The sequence below is a fragment of the Arachis duranensis genome, chromosome 10 (assembly GCF_000817695.3).
Source record: "Arachis duranensis cultivar V14167 chromosome 10, aradu.V14167.gnm2.J7QH, whole genome shotgun sequence".
Lineage (NCBI taxonomy): Eukaryota > Viridiplantae > Streptophyta > Magnoliopsida > Fabales > Fabaceae > Arachis > Arachis duranensis.
This window is the reverse complement of record NC_029781.3, coordinates 59,580,431-59,588,494: the sequence shown is the minus strand read 5'-3', so window position 1 is coordinate 59,588,494 and position 8,064 is coordinate 59,580,431. Positions and strand designations below refer to the sequence as shown.

The following is an 8,064-nucleotide window of genomic DNA, read 5'->3' as shown; positions in this document are numbered from 1 at the left end:
TAGAGTTTGAATGTGGGGTTTTCTCAATACCAAACTTAGAGTTTGGTTGTGGCCTCCCAACACCAAACTTAGAGTTTGATTCTGGAGGCTTTGTTTGAGTCTGTACTGAGAGAAGCTTTTCATGCTTCCTCTCCATTGTTACAGAAGGCTTTTTGATTCCCTATATACGAAAAGAAAATGTGATGGGTGTTTTTGTGGAAAAACGAATTTCCAACACACAAATCCAACCGGCAAGTATATTGGGTCGCATCAAGTAGTAATAACTCACAAGAGTGAGGTCGATCCTACAGGGATTGATGGATCAAGCAACTTTAGTGGGTGATTAGTTTAGTCAAGCTAACATTGAAGTGGAATTGAGTGAAATTGTAGCCAACAGAAAGTAAATTTGCAGGAATTATAAAGTGCAGAAAGTAAATTGTATTGAAACTTAAAGAGCAAGAAATGTAAATTAACGGAATCTTAAATGACAAGAAATGTAAATTGCAAGAAATGTAAAAGGGAGTGGGTGCAGGGAAATTAAATAAAAGCAGTAGATCAAAGCTTAGAACAATTGTAAAAAGCAGTAGATCCAAGCTTAGAACAATTGCAAGGAAATTAAATTGCAGGAAAAGTAAATTCAAGGTCACAGTAGCTTAAATGTAAATTGCAGAAGAACACAAGTGCAGGAAATTAAATTGGGAGCAATGAGATGCAACAAAGAGACATAGATCATTTCTCAAATCTCAAAGTGAAACTAACAATTTTAATGAAATAGTAAAAACAGAAAGGAAGCCAAGAGCTCACTTGCTCTCAAGATCAAAACAAAAAGGAAATTGAAGAGAATGAAACAGAAAGTAAAATGTAGCTCAATTTCAATAGCTAAAGGAAAGTTGAAGATCTCAGGGGTGGAGGAGACTAGAAAACAAGTCTAGATCTCAATCCCTTCCTTGATCCAACAGCAAACAAGATGCAAGAAAATTAAAGATGAAAGCAATGAAGAAAGCTTTGATTCAAATCACAATTCACTTGAAAGTTTGCAGAAGAAGAACAAGAGAGGTTGCAGATAGAGAATGAAAACAGAATTCCTTCCAATCTCAATCCAAGATTCAAAACAGAAATGAAAACTAAGAGAGAGAGCTCTCAAATCCTAATGCTCCCTAGTGGAGCTAGACTTTTCTAATGGAGCCTTTATTAGAGCCAACCTCCTCTCTGAAATGAGAGTGATGCCCTTTATATAGGCTTTTTTTAAAAAAATAAAAATAAAATGAAATTGAAATTAAAAATAAATTCACAAAATGAAATTCCTAATCTAGCTTGTTCTTGTGCCTTTGAGTGATGATGTGGGCTTTGCTTGCTTTCGATTTGAGGAGAAATGGGTTTAGTTGGCCTTGATTCAATTTGGAGAGGAATTGAATTTAAATGAGATTTTGGTTGAATTTTGGCCCATAATGCCCCCAGGAGGCTGCTCTGCTCTTGTGGAGAGCAGAGCAGTGAAGCCTTGTGTGGGGATCCTGCTCGTGTGTGTTGTACGCACCAAGCCCCTTGACCGTGCCAAATTGTGTGTGACATGCTTCCCTGGGCCGTGTCATGGTGCGTGCCTTGCGCCCAAGGAATGTTGCTCTGCCCTCCTTATGGGCAGCGCAATGGTGCTTCCAAGAGGAGTTCCCAAGTTCAAGCCTTGGTGAAAGCACTCCACTCAAATTTTCTTACATTTTCTTTGGGAGAGAGCACGATACTGCCCTCCAAGAGAGCAGTCTGCTCTCCTTGAGGGCAGCATTTCCTTGGTTTCCTTGTGTCTCCCTCTTCGAGCCTTGGTGGAAGCATTTTGGTTTATTTTCGCTTATTTTTTTCCCTTAAAGATGCCTTTCACTCATGCCTCAGTTGTACGCCAAATATGGATTCCTATATATCGTTGGAAAGCTCTGAATGTCAACTTTCCAATGCAACTGGAAGCACATCAATCGGATGTTTGTAGCTCAAGTTATAGCCCTTTGAAGGAGGCATGGTCATGCTGTGAGCGCCGCAAATTTAACTTAGCGAAAATTTGCTTCAACCTCACTTTGATGTGCGTGCTAGTTGCTTCCTCCTTTGATTTGGTCATGGGCCACGCTTTTAAAAGCGTGGCCTAAGGCTCCAAAGCGTGCCCCAACTTCAAAGTGTACCCCAAAGCTCTTTTTTTCTCCTTTTTAGCTTATTTTGTGCTTCTTTGCTTCTTTTTCTTCTTATTTCCTACAAGATTTATAAAATTAAAAGATCAAGAAAATATATCATTTAAGCACAAAAGCATTCAATATTTAAGCACAAATCATCAATTTCTTGTATGAAAAAGCATAGAAAAATAGGTATATAATGACTTGTCATCAAAGGATAGCCTTGGGCTTTAAATACAAGGTAGTCCCCATTCAATTGAAGGACTAACTCTCCTCTATTAACATCAATCACAGCTCCTGCTGTGGCTAGGAAGGGTCTTCCAAGGATGATGCATTCATCCTCATTCTTCCTAGTCTATAAGATTATGAAATCAGCAAGGATGTAAAGGCCTTGAACCTTCACTAACACATCCTCTACCAATCCATAAGCTTGTCTTTGTAATCTGTCTGCCATCTCTAATGAGAATTTGGCAGGTCGTACCTTAATGATCCCCAGCTTCTCGATTACAGAGAGTGGCATAAGATTTATGCCTGACCCTAGGTCACATAGAGCCTTCTCAAAGGTCATAGTGCCTATGGTACAGGGTATTAAGAATTTACCAGGATCTTGTTTCTTTTGAGGTAAAGTTTGCTGAACCCATGTATCTAGTTTACTAATGAGCAAGGGAGGTTCATCTTCCCAAGTCTCATTACCAAACAACTTGGCATTCAGCTTCATGATAGCTCCTAGATATTGAGCAACTTGCTCTCCAGTTATATCTTCATCCTCTTCAGAGGAAGAATAGTCTTCAGAGCTCATGAATGGCAGAAGGAGGTTTAATGGAATCTCTATGGTCTCTATATGACCTTCAGATTCCTTTAAGTCCTTAATAAGGAACTTCTTCTTGCTTGGGAGACGTCCCATGAGGTCTTTCTCATTGGGATTCACGTCCTCCCCTTCCTCTCTAGGTTCGGCCATGTTGATTATGTCAATGGCCTTGCACTCTCTTTTTGGATTATCTTCAGTATTGCTTGGGAGAGTACTAGGAGGAGTTTCAGTGACTTTTTTACTCAGCTGGCCCACTTGTGCCTCCAAATTTCTGATGGAGGACCTTGTTTCACTCATGAAACTTAAAGTGGCCTTAGATAGATCAGAGACTCTGTTTGCTAAGCTAGAGGAACTCTCCTCAGAATTCTCTGTCTGTTGCTGAGAAGATGATGGAAAAGGCTTGCTATTGTTGAGCATGTTTCTTCCATCATTATTAAAGCCTTCTTGAGACTTTTGTTGATCCTTCCATGAGAAATTCGGAGGATTTCTCCATGAGGAATTATAGGTGTTCCCATAAGGTTCACCCATGTAATTTACCTTTGCCATTGCAGGGTTCTCAGGATCATAAGCTTCTTCTTCAGAAGATGCCTCTTTAGTACTGTTGGATGCATTTTGCCATCCATTCAGACTTTGAGAAATCATGTTGACTTGCTGAGTCAATATTTTGTTCTGAGCCAATATGGCATTCAGAGCATCTATTTCAAGAACTCCCTTCCTCTGAGGCATCCCATTATTCACGGAATTCCTCTCAGAAGTGTACATGAACTAGTTATTTGCAACCATGTCAATAAGTTCTTGAGCTTCTGCAGGTGTTTTCTTTAGGTGAATGGATCCACCTACAGAATGGTCCAGTGACATCTTAGAGAACTCAGATAGACTATAGTAGAATATATCCAAAATGATCCACTCTGAAAGCATGTCAGAAGGACACCTTTTGGTCATCTGCTTGTATCTTTCCCAAGCTTCATAGAGGGATTCACCATCTTTTTGTTTGAAGGTCTGAACATCCACTCTAAGCTTGCTTAGCTTTTGAGGAGGAAAGAACTTAGCCAAGAAGGCCGCGACCAGCTTATCCCATGAGTCCAGGCTATCTTTAGGCTGTCAGTCCAGCCATGTTCTAGCTTTGTCTCTTACAGCAAAAGGGAAAAGCATGAGCCTGTAGACTTCAGGATCTACTCCATTGGTCTTAACAGTCTCACAGATCTGCAAGAACTCAGTTAAAATTGATAGGGATCTTCTTATGAAAGTCCATGAAACTTGCAGTTCTGTTGCATTAGAGCAACTAGTTGAGGCTTTACCTCAAAATTGTTTGCTCCTATGGCAGGGATTGAGATGCTTCTTCCATCAAATTTGGAAGTAGGTGTAGTATAATCACCAAGCATCCTTCTTGCATTATTATTTTCGGCTGCCATCTCCTCTTCCTTTTCGAAAATTTCTGTAAGGTTGTCTCTGGATTGTTGTAATTTAGATTCTCTTAGTTTCCTCTTCAGAGTCCTTTCAGGTTCAGGATCTGCTTCAACAAGAATATTCTTGTCCTTGCTCCTGCTCATATGAAAAAGAAGGGAACAGAAAATAATAATAGGAATCCTCTTTACCACAGTAGAGAGATTCTTTTATGTTAGTAGAAGAAGAAAAGAATAGAAGAAAGAAAAGAGGAAAATTCGAACTCAGAGAGGAAGAGGGGTTCGAATTTTTAAGATGAAGAGAAGTGTTAGTAAATGAATAAATAAATAGAAAAAAATGAGAGAGGGAGTATTTCGAAAATTAATTTTGAAAAAGTGTTAGTGATTTTCAAAAATTAAGAGAAGAATTAAAATTAAAATTTGAAACAATTAGTTAATTAAAAGAATTTTGAAAAAGAGGGAGATGATTTTCGAAAATTAGGGAGAGAAAAGTAGTTAGGTGGTTTTAAAAAAGATAAGAAACAAATAAAAAGTCAATTAGTTAGTTGAAAAAGATTTGAAAATCAATTTTAAAAAGATAGGAAGTTAGAAAAGATATTTTGAAATCAAAATTTTTTTAAAAAAAAAAAGATAAAAGGATATGATGGAAAAGATATTTTGAAAAAGATTTGATTTTTAAAATTAAAATTTGATTATTTGACTAACAAGAAACTAAAAGATATGATTCTAGAATTTAAAGATTGAACCTTTCTTAACAAGAAAGTAACAAACTTCAAATTTTTGAATTAATCACATTAATTGTTAGTAAAGTTTCGAAAATTATGAAATAAAATTAAGAAAAAGATTTTGAAAATAAATTTTAAAAAATTTTCCAAAAAAATAGAAAAATGAAAAAGATTTGATTTTTGAAAAAGTTTTGAAAAGATAAGATTTTTAAAATTGAAATCTTGACTTGACTAACAAGAAACAACTAATTTTAAAATTTTTTGACTAAGTCAACCCAAAGATTTCGAATTTTATAAGAGAAATAAGGAAAAGATATTTTTTATTTTTTGAATTTTTAATGAGGAGAGAGAAAAACACAAATATGACCCAAAACATGAAAATTTTGGATCAAAACCAATGATGCATGCAAAAACACTATGAATGTCAAGATGAACACCAAGAATACTTTGAATGTCAAGATGAACATCAAGACTTATTTTTGAAAAATTTTAAGAAAATAAAACATGCAAGACACCAAACTTAGAAATTTTTAATGCTTAGACACTATGAATGCAAAAATGCATATGAAAAACAACAAAAGACACAAAACAAGAAAATTTAAAGATCAAACAAGAAGACTTACCAAGAACAAATTGAAGATCATGAAGAACACATGCATGAATTTTCAAAAAATGCAAAAAATTTTTTTAAAACATGCAATTGACACCAAACTTAAAAATTGACACTAGATTCAAACAAGAAACACAAAATATTTTTTATTTTTATGATTTTATTAAATTTTTTTTTGAAAATTAATTTTTTTTGAAAAACGAAAATAGATAAAAAAATTTTTGAAAGATTTTTGAAAATTTTTTTTGAAAAGAAAATTACCTAATCTGAGCAACAAGATGAACCGTCAGTTGTCCAAACTCGAACAATCCCCGGCAACGACACCAAAAACTTGGTGTACGAAATTGTGATCATCAACAATGGCGCCAATAGACTTGGTGCTCTCAAACGTGAATCACACTTTGTCACAACTTCGGACAACTAACCAGCAAGTGCACTGGGTCGTCCAAGTAATACCTTACGTGAGTTAGGGTCGATCCCACGGAGATTGTTGGTATGAAGCAAGCTATGGTAATCTTGTAAATCTCAGTTAGGCGGATTCAAAAGGTTTATAATGGTTTTCGAAAATAATAATAAATAAAGCATAAAATAAAGATAGAGATACTTATGTAGATCATTGGTGGGAATTTCAGATAAGTGTGTGGAGATGCTTTGTCCCTGTTAAATCTCTGTTTTCCTACTGCCTTCCTTCAATCCTTCATACTCCTTTCCATGGCAAGTTGTATGTAGGGCATCACCGTTATCAATGGCTACATCCTATCCTCTCAGTGAAAATGGTCCAAATGCTCTGTCACAGCACGGCTAATCATCTGTCGGTTCTCGATCATGTCGGAATAGAATCCATTGATTCTTTTGCATTTGTCATCACGCCCAACAATCACGTGTTTGAAGCTCGTCACAGCCATTCAATCCCTGAATCCTACTCGGAATACCACAGACAAGGTTTAGACTTTCCAGATCCTCAAGAGTGGCCGCCAAAAGGTTCTAGCTTATACCACGAAGATTCTGACTAAGGAATGCAAGAGATACACGCTCGATCTAAGGTAGAACGGAAGTGGTTGTAAGTCACTCGTTCATAGGTGAGAATGATGATGAGTATCACGGATCATCACATTCATCATGTTGAAGTGCAACGAATATCTTAGAATAAGAATAAGCCGAATTGATTAAAAGATAGTAGTACTTTGCATTAAAACTCGAGGTACAGCAGAGCTCCACACCTTAATCTATGGTGTGTAAAAACTCCACCGTTGAAAATACATAAGTGATCAAGGTTCAGGCATGGCCGAATGGCCAGCCCCCAAAGTCTAAGAACTAAATATCCAAAGATGGATGCTAAGATAAAAGACAAAACCAAGATGTCTAATACAATAGTAAAACGTCCTATTTATACTAGACCAGCTACTAGGGTTTACAAAAATAAGTAATTGATGCAGAAATCCACTTTCGGGGCCCACTTGGTGTGTGCTTGGGCTGAGCTTGAGCTTTACACATGCAGAGGCTTCTTTTGGAGTTAACCGCCAAGTTGTAACGTGTTTTTGGCGTTTAACTCTAGTTTGTGACGTGTTTCTGGCGTTGAACGCCAGTTTGCGTCGTCTAATCTCGAATAAAGTATAAACTATTATATATTGCTGGAAAACTCTGGATGTCTACTTTCCAACATCGTTGAGAGCGTGCCATTTGAAGTTTTATACCTCCAGAAAATTCATTTCGAGTGCAGGGTGATGAGCGGATAATTTATACGCTTTTTAGCATTGTTTTTAGGTAGTTTTTAGTAAGTTCAAGCTACTTTTAAGGAATGTTTTCATTAGTTTTTATGTTAATGATTTCAGGTAATTTCTGGCTGAAATTGAGGGACTTGAGCAAAACTCTGAAAAAGGCTGACAAAAGGACTGCTGATGCTGTTGGAATCTGACCTCCCTGCACTCGAAATAAATTTTCTGGAGCTACCGAAATCCAAATGGCGCGCTCTTAACGGCGTTGGAAAGTAGACATCCAGAGCTTTCCAGCAATATATAATAGTTCATACTTTATTCGGAAATTGACGACGTAACTTGGCGTTGAACGCCAAGTACATGCTGCTGTCTGGAGTTAAACGCCAGAAACACGTCATGACCCAGAGTTGAACGCCCAAAACACGCTATAACTTGAAGTTCAACTCCAATAAAAGCCTCAGCTCGTGGATAGACCAAGCTCAGCCCAAACATACACGAAGTGGGCCCCGGAAGTGGATTTATGCATCAATTACTTACTCATGTAAACCCTAGTAGCTAGTTTATTATAAATAGGACTTTTTACTAGTGTATTAGATATCTCTGGATGCCTAGTCCTTAGACCATGGGGGCTGGCCATTCGGCCATGCCTGAACCTTTCACTTATGTATTTTCAA

General features: G+C 37.1%; 1 non-coding gene across 1 annotated transcript; it reads left to right on the top strand.

Moving 5' to 3' along the window:
• Nucleotides 1–3,849: 3,849 nt before the first annotated feature.
• Nucleotides 3,850–3,957, top strand: LOC127743472 (small nucleolar RNA R71). The gene has a single exon (XR_008004864.1). It is a non-coding gene; the product is annotated as a small nucleolar RNA R71 (small nucleolar RNA).
• The last annotated feature ends 4,107 nt before the right edge of the window (nt 3,958–8,064 follow it).